At 37.8% G+C, this 22,775-nt stretch overlaps 1 pseudogene; it reads left to right on the forward strand.

Moving 5' to 3' along the window:
• Positions 1-2,064: 2,064 nt before the first annotated feature.
• Positions 2,065-12,050, forward strand: LOC138404909 (tissue factor-like; annotated as a pseudogene).
• Positions 12,051-22,775: the final 10,725 nt, after the last annotated feature.

Genomic DNA, 22,775 nt, shown 5'->3' on the forward strand with positions numbered 1-22,775 from the left:
AGTTACCAGAGGGATCCAGCAGAGGGAGCATGTAGCTTTTGAGGAACGTTAAGAGACACCTTGCTTACTCCCTTCAGTCATAATGCACATGATTTGAGAAAAGTTTGTGTCCATGTATTGTTCATTCAAATACTCCCTTTTTCAGGTATTAGTTCCTCATAGTAATGGTTAATATTTACCAGTGTGTTAGGTGAATGTGTATATGTGCTCAGGAAACTCAGCCCACAGTTAAAGGTTGGTAAGTGCATAATATGAAATGGAAAATATGTTCATGAAAGAAAAAAAAACATTATTTTTGAAAAGTCTACTGAATATATTGCAATAGTACTGTTCAATTAATTATTGTTATTATCATCCCAACACCTATTCAATTCAATTCAATTTTATTTGTATAGCGCCAAATCATAATATACATTATCTCAAGGAGCTCTGTGGATGATGGGAGTTTCCCCTGCAGTCTAGACCTATAGCAGCTAAGGGATGGTTCAGGACTCACCTGATCCAGCAAGGCTTTATCAAAAAGGAATGTTTTAAGTTTAACCGTAAATGCACAGAAGCTGTCTGCCTGGTAGCTGAATGCTCTACCTCCTGTTCTACTCTTACAGACTCTTGGAACCACAAGAGAGCCTGTGTTTTGGGAATGAAAACACCCACTGTAGATGCTTGAGAGAGAGTCTGAGCCAGGGACAGTAAATATGGTTGAGGTTCCATCAATAAGGTGAGTAATAAAAAATGTGATACCTTACAATATACTGTGATGTTAACTGTGTTCTGAGAATGTTTTTGAAATCTGTGGGGATTTATGTAGATAACATTTATTTGACAACTTGTACCATTTCTATTTGGGGGGGCAATTTCACGGCTATGCTCAGTATTAAATTCTAAATCCACATTAAAAAATGGAGGAGTAAAAAAATATGAAAAGATGAGGAGGGAGGCTGATTTTCATGTGATTTTTATTGTGTTGTAGACTGGTTTGTTTTAAATGTCCCCCCAGGCAACATGCGTAACTTGTAGTGACTACAGTATCAGTATAGTGCCTGGAAAAGATAATTTTGGATACATGCCTCGAGCTGCAACTGACAACTGACACAGAAAGTAATGCATGTAAGACATATTGTCATCATCCACAGGGTCTCCTCCTGTGTCCTTTCACCTCCCCTCTATAATGTGTATACTGATGACTGCCGCAGCTGGCATGACAACAGATTACTTTTCAAATTTGCTGATGACTCTGTGACAGTCAGTCTCCTCCATGCAGATGAGAACAACCATGGTCCCATTGTGGATTGTGAATCTGTATTGGTGTGACTGTGCATTTTTACTACTAAATGTGACAAAAACCAAGGACATAAATTTTAGGCATCAGTCCTCAAACTCTTAGAATACTATCATCAAGGGACATTAAGTTTAAAGTGAGAATGTCATCGTAGAAATCCTGAACTTGAATTGTGACTAATGAAGCATTGTGTTAGTTCATGCAGAACACAGAGTCATATGCTCAGCTACCGATAGGTTTATGGGTGCTCGTCAGTCACGAACCAATCACAGCCCATTCTCTCACCAAAGTGGTCTCTTTAAATACGACCTCATCCTCACTGATCCCTGCTCAGCTCGAACACTTTTAGCACTGTAATGGAAATGTTACATTTGTGTATGTATAATTGCATGAGCAAAGATATATGTGGAGGACTGACCAAATGGTTGACCAAATTGTTAATCGAAAAGGGCAACTTTAAGGTTTACGATGGTGGCTTACTGACTGACTCCCAGCAGACCTCAGTTTACACACTGTCTCCTTCCATTAGACAGACAATCCCCATTCCCGCAGCTTGTCAATATTATTCAAAGGTTTATTGTAAAGTTGTTTAATGTTGTCAATAGATATTTAAGGACCCGTGACTTGCCAATTCATTTACATGAAATACTAAGATGACCACATCCTCTCTTAGAGGATGCAGGCTTATGCTCCTGGTAAATATGCCATAAGTAACAAGTTTGCAAAACAGGAAGTGCTGGATGACGCCCAGCCTCACAGGCCTTTGTCTTTGACATTTCCTCAATAGAATAACAGAAGAAATTTGAATATCCTTTTATCTTTCAACAACATAAAAAGAGAGGATGGCACAGTGTTAAATAAACATCTGCCCCCAGCTGGTAAATTTAAAGAGAACAATTAATCCTGATGACTTTGTGAGAATTATGGTGTTAGGTATCGATCTTCACATTTTATCGGAGGTGATCATTTTTGTCAGTGAATAATTACTTAAGAAAGAGTAATTGTTTTCTTATTGTCTTGAACTCTCCCTCAGCTCTCTCTCTCTTTCCAATTCAAGTCCATCACTGTGGTGTAAAGGCAATTTCATTATTAACTGAACATAATAACAAATCCATGTTGCTGTTTAAACTCTGCAATAAATCTGCAGAAAGAGCATGGCCAGTGTAGTTCATTGTGAAACCTTTCACTGAACTTCTCATCTCGGGACAGTAGCTCAGGTTGTCACTGCATATTTAAGCATTACACTGTGTTACTCAGAGGTGGCAAAGGTACTCACATTCTTTACTAAAGTAGAAATACAGATACTTGAGTAAAAAAAGACTCTGGTAAAAGTAAAAGTACTGATACAACTCCTTAACTCAAGTACAGGCTCTGAAATGTTCTCAAGTATATGAGTAAAAAGTAAAAATGAATTTTTAACTTCAATGATACACAATGCTTTTTCTAGGATATAGGATAGTTTTCCTCTTTTGGTATCAACCTACACAGAACTGGTACTGAGAAAAAAAATCACTGGACACACATCTAGTTTTGCTGCCAAATTTCAGACAGAATAATAAAGACTACAGGGAATAAATGGATGTGGAATGTGTTCGGGTTGATTAAGTCCCTGCCCTTTGTACACACCACCTGTCACTACCATAGATTGGATGGTTTAGTGAGGTCCTCTCTGTGTTGATGTGTTTTCTTATGTCGTGTTGTCATCCGTGGAGGTTGAAACAAGTAACGAGCCAGTTTTGAGAATTTAAGGAGTAGATACCTGAAAAATCTACTTAAGTACAGTAATGAAATATTTGTACTTTGTTACTTCCCACCTCTGGTTTTACTCATTTGATAAACTGATAGATGGATGAGACATTGGCTGTGAAAGGATATTCACTCTAAAGACCATTTGGAGAAACTTTCTAAAGCATTATTCAGATTCAGAAAATAAAAGTAGTCTGCAATTGGTTGATTATAGTAACAGGGACTTAAGGGATGTAAAGTGTCCCAGAAAGAGTTGTTGTTGGATTTGTCTGTACTGTATATTGAGATAAATACCTCTATTGTGTTGGGGGGGGAAGCAGAACCCTCAGAACCCAAACACACTTTGGCCCAATGGGCTGCAGTTGAAAAGGACTGCTGAAGATTATACACTGAAAATAAAAGGAAAATAAATCTCAGGTGGATCCAACAGTGTTTGACACCCAGATATACTGTATGGCTGCACCTCCCCCTTACCACTTTTTACACTTTGCACTTTTCCGTGTTGCATCTTCATTATAGCCCCTTGATAACATACCTCAAAATTTGAATAGAAGAAGAAAAAGAAGAATTACTTTTATTGTCATGAATACACTCTGTCACACTGTGAATTTCATTTTATTTTCATTTTATTTTATTTATTCATTTATTTTTTCTTATACAACTTATAGGTCCATTGTCTGTTTGACTTGTTGTTGTTTGTTTGCACTATTTGTTGTTTGTTATAAGTTGTGTGTTATATATTACTTGCACATTTGGAGTATGGGGAAACGCAATTTGAATCCTCTGTGACCTGTTGCATTGTTTGGTTGACAATAAAGTTCACTGAGACTAAGACTAAAGAAGCAATGGACCACAGAGCCAAGTGAATGCTTGATTGCTGCACTGAAGTCAGTACTATAAAGGTAAGATTTTTTGGGGGGAGAAATTGAAATAGAATTACATAATTCACCAGGGTCTGGGAGCATTAAGCTTTTCTCTGGTATTTAAATTTAATCTCACCCATCAACACAGATCACTAAACTCTGCTGTTGTTGCTTTTCTTGACATGTGTGCGTGTGCAGGTATGTGTGCATGTGTTCCTGAAGCTTTATCCTGTGTAAACAGTTGGTGGACTCATTTAGTCATTTGGATTCAGTCCTTCCCTTCGGAGTGTTCCTTGGTATTCAAGCCACGGTGAAGTGTAATACAGCCAGGCCCCTCACTGCCAGGGGTGGGGGGGCTTGTCGGACTAGAAGGATAATGGGGCAGGGGGAGGAGCTCTGGCAAAGTGCCACATGTGCCAACTCCATGGGAAGAAAAACTGCCGTCTACATTAAACAACCACTGTCTCTGCTTTGAAATTTGCTACAAATCATTGACAGTCCTTCCTAATCATCTCACAAAGCTATAGTGTTGTACATGCATTCCAACCTTCCTGCTGCTAGTTTCACTTGATTTAATCTGCATGTGAAACTGAATTTGCAGAGATTTTATTACAGTTACATTGTTGAACAGGTTACCGTGTGTGGTGAAGTAATGTAGTAGTAAGACTGATTTGAAAAGGCTGGCCACCCTGTACATATGAGAGCAAAGACAAACAACAGAGGGCTTCCCTTTCAGTAACGTGGAATATTAACTGTGGTTAACACAGTATAAACCTCTCTATTAACATACCACAGTCCAAACTCACTCTCAGTGTCTCTGTATGTCTGGAAGCATAACTCTAAACCACTCAGTCTATGAATAGACCTCCAGATCACCCACTTGAGCTCTTAGTGGAAGTCCTGACTAATGTCCTCTGCAGAGACATGATGATGCCATCGACCTGGTCAGAGCTTGTAAGCTTCTAGAATATTTAGGTTCTCTCACGCTGTAGTAAGGGTTGTATGGTCAACATACCATCGGGAAGCATGTCATCCATTCCATTCCCACTATGACGACACTGAACCTACTATACCTCTCGGTTTGAGTCACATTACCAACATCTTTGTGTCTGTTGAACATTGACCAACCAAATTAAAATTTTTATAAATCTGTCATGAAACATATTCACCACCTGTTACATCTTTTTAAAACTTCTTGTGGTAATTAAAATAATAAGCAAATATATGAATATTGAGCCAAATGAAAAACTCATTTTGAGATAAATAAGTCTAATGAATTATTTTGCATACAATAAATACTGGGGGGAAACTATTGTGTTGTTTATCACAAACCACCTTTTTTAAAAAAAAACCTGGATTTGTTTTTTTAAACAGTGGAATATAATAGCATCTGATATGTTCCTGGTCGAACTCAAGTGTAATAGTTTCGTCAACTTGGAAAATACATATGATTGAATTATTAACACTTGGAAACTTAATTCAATCACAAGATTGAATCATGTTATTGAACATTACACCGCAACAGTGTCACTAAAAATAACAAGTCAACCATTACAAGGTTGCAATATGTAAGTTTTTGCATGTGCCTGATTATTTGATCTCTTTTGTCTGTGAGGGTTGTAGAGCAGCGTGGAATGAATGTTGAACTGTTGAATACTGAAGAAGAGTTCAGGTGTTGGTAGCAGAAATATTCACAGAAACCACTGCGACTCAGGTGGACTATTGTTTAACGTTGGCCTATAAACTGTCTCTCACCTTCACAGAACAAGAAAACTTGTTATATCAGGCCTTTTGTATTGAGGTAATAGAAGCCCTTAATTTGGAGCATGCATTGTAATTTGAGGACTTTGTTGCAACAATGGTTTTTCTGAAATCAGCCTCAGTTACTTACTTGGAATTTGTTACAGATGTTCCATGTTTCTTTCTTTCACTTGATTTCAAAGAATCTGCCAGGTGAAGTGAGAGAATGAATGAATGAATAGAGCTGATTTCATAGCTGTGATTGGTTGGTGTCCAATAATTATATGCTGACTGACTGTAATGGAAATTTTACATTTGTGAATGTGTAATTGCATGAGCAGACATGTATGTGGATGACTGACCAAATGGTTCACCAAATTGTTTATCTGAAAGGGCAACCTTAAGGTTTACGATGGTGGCTTAAGAGACTTGAGTTGTATGGCCCCGAGAAACCAAAACTTTATGGTGTCTCATGGTATCTCTGATTGGGATCTCACACCTGGGGTCTCACAGGGGGGTCATCCACAGAACATGTAAACAAATGGACAGGACGTCTCCTCCACTGAGTGAAACTACAGGAGGGTAATAAATACCTTTGAATGCTTAGTGGGAGGGGGCAGAGAGTTATAAGAACACAGATTCTCCTATGTTCTTTGCTCATTTGTGCATGTCATTCAGGTGATGTGTACTGATGAGTCCATCTGCAGATGCTGAATTAAACTTTCAGAAAGAAGTGTTTGACTTTGTGCTTGTTTCACAGAAATTGCCACCACACTGACCAAAACGTCGAAATAATAATAACAATAACAACAACAATAATAATAATAATAACAATAATATGAATAACAATAATAACTAATAATACATCAGTAAGGTTGATTGCGTGGCGGATGACCTCAGCAGGACAGCATGCTGTATAGTAATTTGCAATACTGTGGCTGTGTCAGTCTGGTGACGCCACGGCCGGACGCTCCATATTTGGCTATGCCCCGCTTGTTGCTAAAACCACTGGTTTCCAGCAAGAGAGTCAGACGATCGACAGACTGCACAGGGTACTCGCTCAGTAGCAGCACAGACACAGAACAGAACCTTTAGGAATACATCAGAGGAGATGATGTCAGTCACAGCAGCTCTCGTCTCTACACTCTTCTTTCTCTCCACACGCTCCGCCTCAGGTGAGTCCACGCTGCTCGCCCTTCATTCCACGCGTTCTCTCAAATGACCTTAAAGTCAAATTGTAGTAGCGCGACATATGATATGTACATACAATATCAAATACTATGATTCTCTGTGTGGAGCAGTTTGTTTTGTAGTATTGTGAGTGTGAAAATGTAAATGTATAGCAAATGTAAAGTTGGATTCACATGAACAGATCTACATGAACAGGTCACTGGAGGAGCAGCATACAGTCATTCGTTTAGTGTTTATGTTTAGATTTCCGGCACACATAGAAATACTCTTTACATGTCTTATAGAGTTTTCAGTACAAGTCACTACACACTTTGCAGGATTAATATTTGAAAAAAAATGTTTGAACACCAGTGGACACTCGTGCTTAATAGGCTGTAAATCACATTTAAGAATTTAAGATTACCTGTAACAATTTAATGTTGAGGCATTTGTTAGTACCTAAAACATTATGTAACATGAGGGGGGGGGGGGGGGGGACTGCTGTTTCTTCTCAGTATTTGCTCATACTGCGAAGAAACAGCAATGACTTACCACACTGTATATAGCTGTTGTTAATAAGAAATGACTGAATGACTGATCTGACTCAGGTAAGGTAAGGTAACAGACTGCTGATATAAAAACAGCCCTTCTCTTATGTTCTTTGGGCGCCACACTTTCTACTGCTGCTTTGTAATCATAAAAACCACACATTTGTGGTTGTGACAGAACAGTCAGTCCAATAAAATATAGGACCAAGGATATTTTACACTGACAATCGCAATGTGCTCTATTCACAACATTATCTTATCTCACTGACAAAGTGCTGTATCTGAACTTGTGGCTTTTTTAATTATTTCTGGTCCACAGTGCCTCATCTGTGCAAAGCTTTTTTCTCTCTAATGAATGTGTGTAGTCCTACATATTGTGACGGGCCTCAATTAAGGTGTTAAGTGTTTATTACTTAAAAGTGTAGTTTAGTGTTAAATAGTGTTCAGTGTGTAGAATTTTGTGATATCTAGTGTTGAAATTGCATTTTGCAACTGATTACCCCTCACCTCACGCTCTCCTTCCAAACATGAAAAAGAAACTGAAGCAGCCTTTAATTGTCATGAAAACTCAAAAGGTGTTTAGTTTGTTCAGTCTGGACTAATGTAAAAAACATAGTGGCCTCTGTAGAGAGGGTCCCCTCGAAGTATTTAAATTTAAAGGGCCTTTTCTGGGGTAAGGAAACTACAATTCATACAATTTAGATGAAATAAACTAGTGAAAACATTATGAGAATTATTCTACATTAAATAATAGTTCCCTTTCACTTAAATCTTACACACTGGGCCTTTAATAGTTTAAAACTTATGGCACTAAGGCCCTATCACTGTGTGACAGTCCCCTGTACAGCTCACCTATGGAAATTACTTGTATAAGTTAATAAAGTATATAAAACACCTTTGGTGTATTGTTTTCTTTCATAATGACAGGAGTCAACATTTGTGTGTCACTATAACCTTCATTTAAATCATGTTAGTATAGTATCTTACACAAATTGTCTAATTTTCCAGGCTCCTATCCCCAAGCACAAAATTGGAAATCAACCAACTTTAAAACCATTTTGTCCTGGGAACCAAAACCATCAGCCACTTACAGCTACACTGTGGAGTACTCTACGTAAGTACCTGCATCCGAACCCTCACCCTTTAACTCTTTTAACAAATGGCATTTAATTCCCAGAAACATTCATCTTGTCAGTGTGTCCACGGAAAGCAAATGCCCTCACACTTTCCCGCTATGTGACCTTGCAGGAATGAGTCTTTCCATTATTGATTCAGTAAAAGCTTTTACTGGAATGTATATTTTAGGCCAGAGCTCTTTAAATAGTAAGATAACTAAAAGACAATTGACCTTTGTGATTCAATAAGAGAAAAATGAAAGAGGCAAGAGCAATGTCAACAATCAAATAAAATTAACAAATGCCAACAGCTGCAAACAGCTCTTTCAGCTCATTGTTCCACAGTATATTCACATCAATGTTATTTTGCACAGATAATAAATTATTTATTTCTGACTGTATGCGTTATAAATGATACCCAGACTAGACAGACTTAAGACCTAATTTATTGCTCATCTGGTGTCTATTATAGACTAAATAAGACTATTTTCATCCATCATTCATGTCCATATGAAACTTGTCAAATTTTACAGGGTTTCAGGGAACAATCAGAGGACTCCTCACTGTATCCAGACCACAGAAACAGTGTGTGATCTGTCCAGCTCTCTGACTGACCTGAACGCCTACTACACAGCTGACGTCCTGTCCGAAACCCCGAGGGGGCCACCACTGACCTCATTGAGTCCCCTCACACCAGCACACCACGGTTCTGCCCCTACAAAGACAGTACGTTCTTCTGCTACACTCGTGAAGACTTTTTTCTAATTGACAAAACGTGTTGGAAATAACAGCTGTTAAATTGTCCCAGAGCCTGTCAGTGCTCCGGTCCTTCCCAATGACCTCTTGTTGCAGCGCAGCTCTGTCTTTCTCAAGCTGCTTTCTGACATGCACCGAACTCAGCAGTTCCTCAGTATATTTGCCAGAGGAGGTGCATGTGTGAATGCAAATGTCCAAGTGAGACGCTCCCCAGTTTTTGCAGACTTTCTCCTCCTGGCCTCCTAGTATAATGTCCGTAGAATTTCAGGAGAATTCTACGGAAGTGTATTGCATTCACTTGAAAAAAAAAAAAAACAGTTTTTTCTGAGTAATTTATTTTTTGGTTTGTTTTTTGAATATTTTTTTCTGTTTTTCTGACAATTTTTTTTTTCTGTTTTTCGCAGTAATTCTTATCTGTTTTTCGGAGTAGTTTTTTTTCTGAATTTCTGAATTATCGAGATACTTCGAACTCCCTCGGAACCTCCAACCTGCAAGTGACTCCCATGGACCTATGGTGACTCCTGCCCGCACATACATGCCCCATCTCAGCAGATCTGAATGGGCTTTCCTTCTGAGCAACCGCAAAGTCCTCAGGTGCCTGCGTAGATTCGACAAACTAATGATAATACCATCTATATGACTTAAAGACAGGACTATCTCCCAGTGTCTTAAACCCAGATCAAAGTAAAACTTGATTAAACTAAACAAGCAGGTCATGTTTGTTTCCATTACATCTAGCTCTCAATAAAGGAATGAAAGCGTCTATTGTTTCAAATGCTCTCTAAACGCAGAAAAAAAAAAATAGTCCGAAAAACAGAAGAAAAATTACTCCAAAAAATAGGGAAAAAAAAGTGAGAAAAACTGAAAAAAATATTGATTTAGACATGCATTGTAAACAGAGTTTGTTTTTTTTTTCAAGTGAATGCAATACGCTTCCATTCAATGTGAAAGCACTGTGAGAGAGAGTGTTTGTGTGTGTGTTGCTGTTGTGAACATGTCTGTGCAGAGAACCTCCTGTTGTGTTGTGCATGTTTGAAAGTCAGACTATGGGTAAACTCTGTAGCCAATATTGCTCACTTTACCTGTCATATCTAAAAATGGCTTCAGCGTTGTCAATGCTCACAATTTTTTGGCCTCTAACATAATTAAAATGGTAACTTCCATGAGAGATACAGTGGTGTACATGCACAGGTGACAGTCTCCCTCCCTTCTCCATAGCTGAGATAGGCAAACCTGACTTCAAGCTGGAGGTGATTGAAAGCCAAAAGAAAACCACCCTGTATGTGACTGACCCACTCACCGCCCTGTTTAAAGATGGCCACCAGCTGAACATCAGGGACATCTTTGCTGACCAGCTGCACTATAAAGTCACCTATCGGAAAAACAAAAGCACTGGAAAGGTGAGTAAAAGGAGACATCACGATATCGGTCTCAAACAGGCATACATTTTTACTCATTACATACTGCATGTTTTCCATTCTGTGTTTTCTGCAGAAAGCCCACATCTCTAAGACCAATTTAATAGAACTGACTGATCTGGACTTGCCTGTATGCCAGATGCGTCAGTGGAGAGCAACACACACAGCAGTAGTCTAGTCCTGACACTGAAGTTTTGGTGGCATTTACTTTTCATTGGTATTCTGTGTGAACTTACACACCAAATAAGACATTGTGAAGTATTTTTGCTCAAAACCAAGCATGCAGTTAAAATCTCTAAAGCTTCTTGATGTCAACAGTGTTATTTTCTACATGAATAGACTGGAGCATCTAAATGGAATTGAAATGAAAGTTGTGCGAAAGGATGGAAACAGGATGTATCCCTATATACCCTGTTTTATTCGTGGCAAAGCAAAGAATCAGTTAAAGCCGGATCTGACAGGACACTGGGTGTATTGCTGTGTGTGTGTGGGTGTAGCTGAAAAAAAAGCAGACAATCGCAATGTCCCTTCTCGGGTTAAATAAAATGGTTGGCTGGTCTGGGAGTATGTCTAGATATACCACATGGCTCTCTTCAAAAGATGCAAGCATCATATGCAAATCAAAACTCGTAATTTAGTCATCTAAACATGGCACTGGTTTTTGTTATGTTGCTACGCACGGGTCCTTTATCTAAAACTCTCTAAGTTTTACATTAACTGGAGCTGGGGACCATCAGTGAAGTAGAGGTAGCTGGCCACTGCCTCATATAATAATAGCCATGCTCATCCTGCCATTCAGATGAGTTTTGATTTCTGTAGCATTAATTTGATCATGTTTTGGTCTGGAATTTAGTTCCTGTCAGCCTTATCAGTTGAATTTCTTTTTTGTTTTAGTTCTTTATAAATTACTTTTTGTTAGAAAAACCTGATCCATCATGTGTCTTCCCTTATTTAGTGCCAGATGACTCTGATGCGCCAAACCAAGTTATAAATTGCCTGTGAAAATAAAACTGAAAATCTTGTAATTGGTACTGATGTTCAAGGACAAAAGATTATCAGCAAAGTTGGAGCAGCAAAACAAATCAAAAATAAAGAACCTGGGTGTTACTCAGGACTAGATTTTAATCCGCACATAAACAATGTCACAAAGATTGCCTTTTATCATTTAAGAAACATTGCAAGAGTAAGACTGTACCTCACTTTGGAAACTGCCAAAAAGTTCATTCATGCTTTTATACTTTCTCGCCTGGACTACTGTAATGCACTATATTCAGGATTACCGAAAAAATCCATCGTTAGCCTACAGCTTTTGCAAAATTCAGCAGCCATGGTTTTAATGAGAAATAGGAAAAGATTCCATATTACTCTTATTTTAGTGTCTTTACACTGGCTTCGAGCATCACTGAGGATTGATTTTAAAATTATTTTACTTGTTTTTAATTCTCTTAATGGTACAGCACCGTCATACATCTCTGACTGTTTATGGGAATATGTTACGAATCATTCCCTCAGGTCGTCTACAGCGGGCTTGCTCAATGTCCCCAAAACAAACTATAAAAGGTTTGGGGAAGCAGCAGGAAAGCTGTCTCAAAAGCCATCCTCCTGGGAAAGTAGATACAGTAAACACAAAGATCGATGTCATGAAGAAAAGCAGGAACTTGAAAGGTGCAAAAAAATATCAAAAGAAATAGAGAAAACAACAACAATTTTCTTCTACAACTCCCAACATGCACTGAACTGTGCTTGTGGCCCCATATTTTTCTCATATTACTTCATGTAACTAAAGTCCATTGTTTGTGCTTCCATCTCTCTATCTCTCTCCCTCTCTCTCCAAATTTCACTACTAATACTACCACCATATTATGATTATGATGATGATGATAAACTGTTATTATTAATAATATAATTGCATCTCAATGTATCACTATTCATTATATTTATATTTTTATGACAACAGTCTCTCTCTGTCTCTCTCTCTCTCTTCTCTCCCCTCTTATCCATTCATCTCTCCTCTCCTCCATTATTCTCCTCTAGTCAAGGCAGATGGGCGCCCACACTGATTCCAGAAACTTGTTGTCGTCACTCACTCATAGTAAACTCACTTGAATACTATAATAATAATAATAATATTGATACTACTACTACTACTAGTAATACACTTTATTCATATAGCACTTTAAAAAAACGGAAGTGCTTTGACTGAAAAGCAAGCAAAGTAAATAAAAACTTGAACAAATAAAAGCAGTAATATGACAATCAAATATTAGTTTGGTCCAATTTTGAGTGAAAATGGCAGAGCAGATGTTTTGGTTGCAAACCTAACAATGCTCTACTTGGCTCTACTATTGCACTACTACTTACTTGTATGCAAGTAAAGCTATAATTCATCCTGCACATTGAGGCCTCCATCATGAAATACAATGCACAACAAAAGACATAAAACAGTTTATATTTTGTTACATGTGTAAAACATTACATACAGTACAAAATACTATGAATATACACATTTCACTTAATAGTAACATGCCATCGCCCAAAGATATCAGTAATCATATCTTCAGTTTTAGAGCATTCCATTACTTCTGACTATACGTTTTGGCAGCTCTGTGCGGTAAACACATTTCCCATTAGTCTGCATGAAGGTGACTGTCATCTTATGCTCAGTGACCTGGAAGTAAGCCACGCCTCCTATTGTGTGATTGACAGGACTGGAGTAGAGCTGCCAGGACTGAGGAACACTGTCCTTGTGAGTGGTGTCAGGATCGCTGACCACCCCACTCCCACTGACTACATATGAGCTCCCATCATCCTCTCTGATGAACTGTTAAAAATACAGAGACAGACAGCATTAAAGGCATCAATGTTGTGCTCAATTAGACCAAGATACAGCGACAAAATTCATTAAAGGTTCAGTGTGTAAGATTTAGGTGAAAGGGAGCAGAAACTGAATACAAAGTAATCCTAGTGATGTTTTCACTAGTGTGTTTTAACTAAATTGTACGATTGTTGTTTTCTTAGAATGAGCCATTTATATTTAAATACTTTATATTTACATGGGGAGCAGGTCCTCTCTACAGAGGCCACCATGTTTTTACAGTAGTAAAAACTGGACAAACTAAACGCCTCTTGAGTTTTTATGACAAGTGAAGGCTGCCACAGGTACTCTTTCATGTTTGGAATTCAGGAAGACTTTCTCATAAACCGTTCCTGGCAGAGGCCGTCCACACAGAGCCCAGTTCTGCCGGAGGTTTCTTACACCTGGGAGTTTTTCCTCCCCGCTGTTGCTCATGCTTGCTTGGTGTGGAACAAGTTGGATTTTGTGTTTCTTCTTGGACTTGGACTTTTGTGCAGCACCCTTAGACAACTGCTTGTTGTGATACCGTGCTATATAAATTTGAAATTTGAAATATTCAATTACTCACAAATCTATCTCTCTATATATATTTCTTCTTATTAATCAGCTGATTGTGGGCATTTTGAATGGCCATTCAGATATTGCCACAATCTCATCCAGCCAGTCGTGCGGTTGTGATTAAATTTGAAATCCTTTCTCCTCTCTCCGGCAGTCAGCTGTCATTAGTGATCCGCTGTAACTCCCCTTCAACCCAATCTCCTCCGGTTTAATCCGAAGCCATGGTCCAGTCCAGCAGAGTCATTCATAATTATTTCTCCATCAACCCCTCTGATGCCGATGACATCACATAGGGGTCAAAATGCCAAAAGACTTAATTGCATAGAAATAAAAAAAAATATTCAACTGTCAAGTTAAAGTCTCTCCCGATTGAACTGTTTTCATATCCACCACTTGTTTCCAATCTTATTTCATTGTAGGGCTTTATGCAGCACATTGATTCCCTCTTACACTGACACACACATATTGACAATCAACACATCTGTATGCTTAGACTGCAACACTCACGTTGCACAGTAGATTCCTCTTGCTCCAACGTGTTTTACAGACACACAGATCACTTTATAATGTTGAGGTAATTATAAAATTAAATATAAAACCATATCATACAAGTGGTAGATTAAGTTACCAGATATTCCATCACAGTGTATCATTCTATGTTATTGTTTCCATCTTTTCAATCCCCCCTCCCTTTCTGCTTCTGTTGTGCAGTGACTTTAGTTTTTTTACGGTCATTTTGTGCCATACAGACTTGCATAGTGAAGATAAGGCTTACAGTGTACCATTCTTAATGCTGTCTTTACTCAGTAGCCATCACATTGTGCAATCATTTATTTCATTGACATGAGTTGAAGCCAATTGTTGGACTGTAAGTTATACTACTGCAGGAAAAACAAATGCTCATCTTCCTGGAACAATATGTCAACACTGTGCTCATATAAAATAAATAAGATTTCATCTTTATGACTAATTATATTGATCAGTAATATCCGTTGAAACAAAGTATCATTTAACCCAATAACTATCTGGATGGTTTCTAATTTTTGGAAATGTATAAAACCTGTGATTGTGTAATGTGGGCACATGCCAGTCTTGGTGCCAGAAAATGATGCAAACTAGCTTTGAACTATCAACAAGTACAGTCTTTGTAGCACCCACTAGTGAATGCCACCTCCTGTACAGAGAGGGGCAATCTTGCACATACTCTTCTCAAACACAGTGTGATAAGTGGGATATGAAAAAGAATAAATAACTGTCAAAGAGACAGACAGACAAATAACAACACACTGAGATACACTTTCTTGATGAATCTATGTACACATGATATTTTTTATGATTGAGCGTGCACTCACTTACATACCTGCAGATTGTGGTCATGGCCAGACAAGTACACAGTGACTCTGTATTTCTTCAGCAGGGGCCTCAGTCTGTTGACCAGACAGGATGTTGGTCCGTGATGGCCGATGGACCAGACAGGATGTTGGTCCGTGATGGCCGATGGACCAGACAGGATAATGACCAGCCACCACAACATAGGCTGATCTGACACATGTCATACATACTGGCACTTCAGTTAAAAGGCAACAACAGAGCAAAATGTAACTGTATCACATTTTAGAGAACAACCACAGTTCTGTCTCATTTGCTTCTGTTTCTGTATGTTAATTGAGAGTGGCATGATGATGCAGAAATCGTTTGTATTTAGTGCCGTGCAAAAATATTATAATTAATAACATGCATTATACAATCATGCACATAGCAATGACTCCAAACATATAGCCTTATAAAGATTTATCAAGAACTATCTTCACAGATAAGAGAAACAAGTAGCTCTTCACATCATCGAGTTATTTTTTGACAGCATGACGTAACAGAGGAATGTTTTTTGAGCAATGTTGCAGACCATCAAACACATTTTAATATAAGGTAAAGACAATGTGAGTACATCATTGGATTTATTGAAAGGAAAGAGTTAATCTAAATCCCCCATTGAAAGGTAATCCACCCCAAAACCTAAATACTGTTCTATTTGCAATAACTTTAAGTCTTTTACATCCCTGTGGAGGAATGTTTGAACCATTGCCATTGCAGGACTTTTTAAAATCCAGCACATAGGTTTTTGAGCATGAACTGTACATTCATGCTGTACTCTAAAGTCTTGCCACAGCATCATAACCGGGTTCAAGTTGAGAGCTAACATTTGGTGTTTGTCCTGATGCCTATGTAATTACGTGCTCAGGACATTATGTGTTGCTCTACAAATTGTTTGGAGTGTCCAGGCAGTTGTTATTGGCAGTTTGCTACCGCATGGCGTGAGTTTGGTTGCTTTGCAGCTTGTTTTTTCGAATTTAACTGTTGCTTGTGGGTATCGTTGTGTTATTGGGAAGTTGTGGTCTCCCTGTTGTTAAAAAAAATCCACTGTGTGTGTGTATGTGTGTGCAGAGGTGATAAAAGCACACACATTCTTTACTCAAGTAGAGGTACAGATACTTGTATTAAAAATAACTTGAGCTGAAGTTTAACCACTGTTTCGGCTTCTTTAACCAAGTAAAAGTATAAAAGTACAGGTTCTGAAATGTACTTTGACTTCTTTAACTGAACTACTCTTACTTCAAATAAAGTAAAAAATAATTCACTTAAACGGAGGGTTAAAGCAAAGATTTTTGAGCATGAAAAACTGTCCACAAGAAAATGAGTACAAAGTATTGAATAAAGTATTTTCTTAAAAGGTCCAGTGTATAAGACTTAGGAGAAAGTGATCTATTGGCAAGAATTGAATATAAAATAATCCACCAGTGGGCAATCGTCAAAATTGTACAGATTGAACAGAATGGGCCCTGCTAGATTTAAATACTTTATATTTACATCAGGAGCGCGTCCAAACTGGACAAACTAAAGCTTTTGAGTTTTTATGTCAGCTGAAGTTCACCACAGGTTCTACTTCCCACCTCTGAGAGTGTTTATGTACATATGATATTCATTAGCGATATTCACTGCCACTAGATGTCGCACTAGCAGCAGTATCTCAAACCATAGCAAATGTGGAGGTAATCCTGTAATTCTCCATTTACTTTATTTAAATCTCAATAGGTATATGTTTATATCAGTGATGTAAGTGTGGATATTTCAGTGGATAAGATGCATGGTGCTAAAAAGGGAACCTTTTTATTAAGAGCACCTGCTAAAATGCAAAAATTAGACTTTTTTTCTTTTAATTTTTTCTTTGCCCAAACAACACCTAGCATAATATAAGGAGATTCACTTGGGGGTTGGGGGTTTACAGATAGCAAGTGGCTGATCCCTTATTCAGTAGAACATGTACTTGTACAATGTAACTTGTACAATGCTCAATTATATAGATATCCATTTCAGATTTCTGCAACATACTTTGTAATTTTATCCATAATTAATTATGAAAATAAATCCAGTTTATGATTTGTGATATATGACAATTTGATTCTGACTGATCATAATTCAAAATCAGCTTTAATTTGCCTCAATTCAAGATACTTTAAATTAAGTTTAAAGTGAGAATGTCATCGTAGAAATCCTGAACTTGAATTGTGACTAATGAAGCATTGTGTTAGTTCATGCAGAACACAGAGTCATGTGCTCAGCTACCGATAGGTTCATGGGTGCTCGTCAGTCACCCACCAATCACAGCCCATTCTCTCACCAAAGCGGTCTCTTTAAATACGACCTCATCCTCCCGCAAATTAGCTGAAGTAGCAGAGTAACATTAAATTTCTCATATTCTAATACTAGAGCATATTCATGTTATGGTTGTAATGTTTACTGTCAGTTGCAGCACTTAGAGAACAGTTCAAAAAGTTATTCTAACACCAGCAGCAGTAAGAGCATGTGTAGTTACCCTAACCAGACATTTGAACCCAAAAGGCCCCAAATTTGACCTGCAACACCCAGAGCTTTTTTTTTTTTTTTCAGTTATCTTTTTTATTGATTCCACATATCAATATTCCATCAATATTTTACATAATGTGTATAATTTTACAACAGTATAAAACATTCCTATACTTCCACCGCAGAGCAGAGACATAATTGGACATGAATTCTCAAGTAAAGTTACAGTAGAGTAAATGTGAAGTAAAATGAACCGCTTTTTCACTCTTGTCCTTATTTTCACACCTCTCCTGCATTGTTCCTTGTCTCCTGATTGGGGTAAACAACTCTTTTCCCAAATATAAAACTTCAAATGAAAGTGGAATTTGCACTTTCAGAATTGTTTCCATACTCTTCTTTAACTCTTGCCAAAAAGGTATAATACAAGGGCATCCCCAAAAGATATGAAAATGGTTGGCCTTATTTTCCCCACACAGTCTCCAACGTCGTGTGTCTTGAGATTTCTGTTGTGTTGGTGTAATAAAGTATCTTACAATGTTCTTCCAACCATATTCTCTCCATGAGAGGGAGCATGTTGTTTTCCACTGTCCTTCATTTACCTTGTTCCATTCCTCCTCTGATAATTGCCACCCAGCCTCTTTTCCCCACTTTTCTTTTATATATGTCATATTGTTACCCTTTAATCTTTCCACTTCTTTATATAGTTTTATGATTAGTTTCTTTCCCTGGTCTGAATCATATGCTGAGATAAAGAACTTAATGATTCCTGACTCAGGCTCATCTGAATTAAACTTTTTTATAGTTTTCTCCATATAATGCCGCATCTGTAGATATCTGTATAAATCTTGATTGTTTAATCCATACTGATTTTTTAGATCCTGAAAACTTTTGATGGTCTTCTTTTTAAAAAGTTCCCAAAATATTTTTGGTCCCGCGTCCCATCTACTGAATCTACTATCTGCTGTGTTTGGTGTGAAGTCTGAATCATATGCGATTCATCTCAATACCTTACTCTGTTCAATCACTTTATTCTTTGATATAATCTCAAGAAATTCCCTCAAGCAGTCCAAGTTACCAGATATAATGAAATTCCCTACTGACAGTCCTAACATATCACATTCACAGTGATGTTACTCTGACCTTTAACTTCAAAGGGAATACAATCCTTCATCTTTGAATTGAAGTTAATATTTTTACCAAGTTTGACGACATTCCCATGAGCTGATCTTTAGATATCAATTTAAGGAAAAATATTTACATACTTTGTGAGAACACTGTGACATTTGGCTACCAAAATGAAACCCAAATTCATGTGAATGTGAAAGGCATTTCGGATATATCACATTTATTAGGCAAGTAGTGTGCTTTGTGAGGTCCTAGTGACCTTGCCATTTGATCTTTGACAACTGAATTCTATTCAAGTCATCATTGAGTCCAAATGAATGTTTGTGCCACATGTGATAATATCCTGGACAATCCTGATAAATTGTATTCAAAACAATGCAAAGTCATGTGAGCTTGACCTTTTGACCTTTGACTAACATAACGTAGTTGTTCATGAGATATCGCATTCATATGAATGGGCAAAACAGATGGATGGACAACCTGAAAACATAATGCCTCTGGCCATACTGAATGTGAAAATGGTAAAGAAATAAATATAGCAATACATGATAAATAATTTGTTCCATGTTCTTTTATTTTACATGGATGATTTCTTGACAAAACAAGCCAACTCTATAAATGTGAACTGAGTGTCAGAAATTAACATGACATTCATAGCATCTGCAAACAATTTTTCCCAACAAATTTCTGTAACTTTCTGAGAATCTACATCACAGTATATTGTAAAATATCATGTGTTTCAATACTCACCTTATTGATGGAACCTCAGTGATGTCTACTGTCCCTGGCTCAGACACTCTCTCAAACATCTACAGTACATGTCAAGACAGGTAATGGTAGCATTAAAATAACATTAGATATCTACAATTCAGTTGAACTATTATAGTTTGGTATATATTACCCTTCTGTAGTTTCACTCAGTGGAGGAGACGTCCTGTCCTTTTGTTTACATGTTCTGTGGATGACCCCCCCCCCCCCTGCGAGATCCCAGTTGTTTGATCCCAATCAGAGATACAACGAGATACCATAAAGTTGTGGTTTCTGGAGGCCATAAAACTCAAGTCTCTTAAACCACCATCGTAAACCTTAAAGTTGCCCTTTTAGATTAACAATTTGGTCAACCATTTGGTCAGTCCTCCACATACAGTACATGTCTGCTCATGCAATTATACATACACAAATGCAAAATTTCCATTACAGTGCTAAAAGTGTTATAGCTGAGCAGGGATCAGTGAGGATGAGGTCGTATTTAAACGGACCGCTTTGGTGAGAGAATGGGCTGTGATTGGTGAGTGACTGACGAGCACCCATGAACCTATCGTTAGCTGAGCACATGACTCCGTGTCCTGCATGAACTAACACAATGCTTCATTAGTCACTATTCAAGTTCAGGATTTCCACAATGACATTCTCACTTTAAACTTAATTTAGGTATCTCAAATTGAGGCAAATTAAAGCTGACCTTGAAATATGATCAGTCACAATCAAATTGTCATATATCACAAATCATAAACTGGATTTATTTACATAATTAATTATGGATAAAATTACAAAGTATGTTGCAGAAATCTGGAATGGATATCTATATCATTGAGCATTGTACAAGATGACAAGTAAATTATTTTTAAATAAACAGCATGGAACATGGACATGTTACTACATGTTCTACTGAATAAGGGATCAGCCACTTGCTATCTGTAATGCAAACAGTCATCATCAGGGACATAGTCATCAGAGAGATCATAGTTAATAATCATCCCAAGGTACTTGTTCCGTAGTTCTTTACAAAGTCTACCACCTGCCCCTTGATGATAGTACTCTGAGAGTTTGAGGGCTGATGCCTAAAACTCATGTCCTTGGTTTTGTCACATTTAGTACTAAAGATGCACAGTCACACCAATACAGATTCACAATCCACAATGGGACCATAGCTGTTCTCATCCACATGGAGGAGACTTACTGTCACAGAGTCATCAGCAAATTTGAAAAGTAATCTGTTGTCATGCCAGCTGCGGCAGTCATCAGTATACACATTACAGAGTGAAACGATCAGGAGAAGACCCTGTGAATGATGACAATGTCTCTTAGGTGCATTTGTTTACCCTCACTTTCTGTGTTAGTTGTCAGTTGCAGCTTGAGGTAACATGCATGTATCCAAAATTATCTTTTCCAGGCACTATACTGGTACTGTATTCACTACAAGTTACGCACATTCCATTTTGCCTGGGGACATTTAAAACAAACCAGTCTACAACACAGTTAACATCACATGAAAATCAACCGTCCTCCTCATCTTTTCATATTTTTTTATTCCTCAATTTTTTGATGTGGATTTAGAATTTGATACTGAGCATAGCCATTTCTATTGGCTCCCCAATAGAAATGGTACAAGTTGTCAAACTTATGTTACCTACATAAATCCCACAGATTTCAAAAACATTCTCAGAACACAGTTTACATCACAGTATATTATAAGGTATCACATTTTTAATTACTCACCTTATTGATGGAACCTCAACCATATTTACTGTCCCTGGCTCAGACTCTCTCTCAAGCATCTACAGTAGGTGTTTTCGGTCCCAAAACACAGGCTCTCTTGTGGTTCCAAGAGTCTGTAAGAATAGAAGAGGAGAGAGAGATATACTTAACACCTTTCGTCAAAAAGTGACAGTTTTACGACTTTGAACTTTTACCTAGTGAGGTCACGAGAAGAGGGGGGGGGGAGAGAGGGGGGAAGAGAAGAGGAGGAGAAGGGGGGTTTAGGAAGTGGGGGGTCATAAAAAAAATAATATATATATATATATACAAAAGTGAGGGGGATTAAAAACCAGATACGGGGTGAGGTCAGAGAGCGCACTTAGCTGCAGGAGAACTCAGTATGTAAACATCCAAAGAATAACAACAGGTGTGATTGTATGGCTCCTCTCTCTCACAGACAGAGGCCCAAATGATGCAGAAAAATAAAAAACTAAATGGGTAAAACAGGAACAAGGGTCCAAGTTGACTTTCTATGGCTTTGACTGTCTCAGATTTGGTCAAGCTTGTCAGGGTGTGTTATCACAGATCAAAAATGTTATGACTTTTTATTTTAAGGCTGGAGGTTCCCTATCTATCTATCTATCTATCTATCTATCACAAACTGAACTAAATTCTCAAACACTTCCTGTGTGCTCAAAAGTCCTGTTCGTTTAATAGAGTCTAGAGCTCTAACTACTACCACAAACTAAATCCTCCAGGCTGCTCGTTTACCAGCCAGCTCACAGTATGTAATGTGTAAATCAGACAGTGTTAGAGTTTAAAAAAATAAAAAAAAATTACACTATGTAGCTAGGCTTGCAGTTCCAGTCTTTATGGTATCAAAGCTTATCATATCCTAGACCTGACACTGTTTGATGCACAGAGCTACAGTATCTTCTCATGTGAGTGACGTTGCTGCAAACTAGTACTTTTCCAAAGCTGTCCGTGATAATGTGGGGTGCAGTGTCATACTGTGCACTTCGAGTATTCTCAAAATAAATCCACTCAATTTACCAAAAATCTGATGAGCCATCAAATGCACTCATCAAACAGAATCAGAACAAGAGATTGATGTATACACAATGTATTTGTATCAGACAAACTGAAAGGACATTTTGTTACTTTCTAAATATTAAACTGTAAAACATTACACAGCCTTTTATCACTATACTTTGCTCTTAATTTCATATTGTTTCAAATAATTGTACATTTTATTTTCAGATAT

This window comes from Paralichthys olivaceus, chromosome 15 (assembly GCF_024713975.1).
Source record: "Paralichthys olivaceus isolate ysfri-2021 chromosome 15, ASM2471397v2, whole genome shotgun sequence".
NCBI lineage: Eukaryota > Metazoa > Chordata > Actinopteri > Pleuronectiformes > Paralichthyidae > Paralichthys > Paralichthys olivaceus.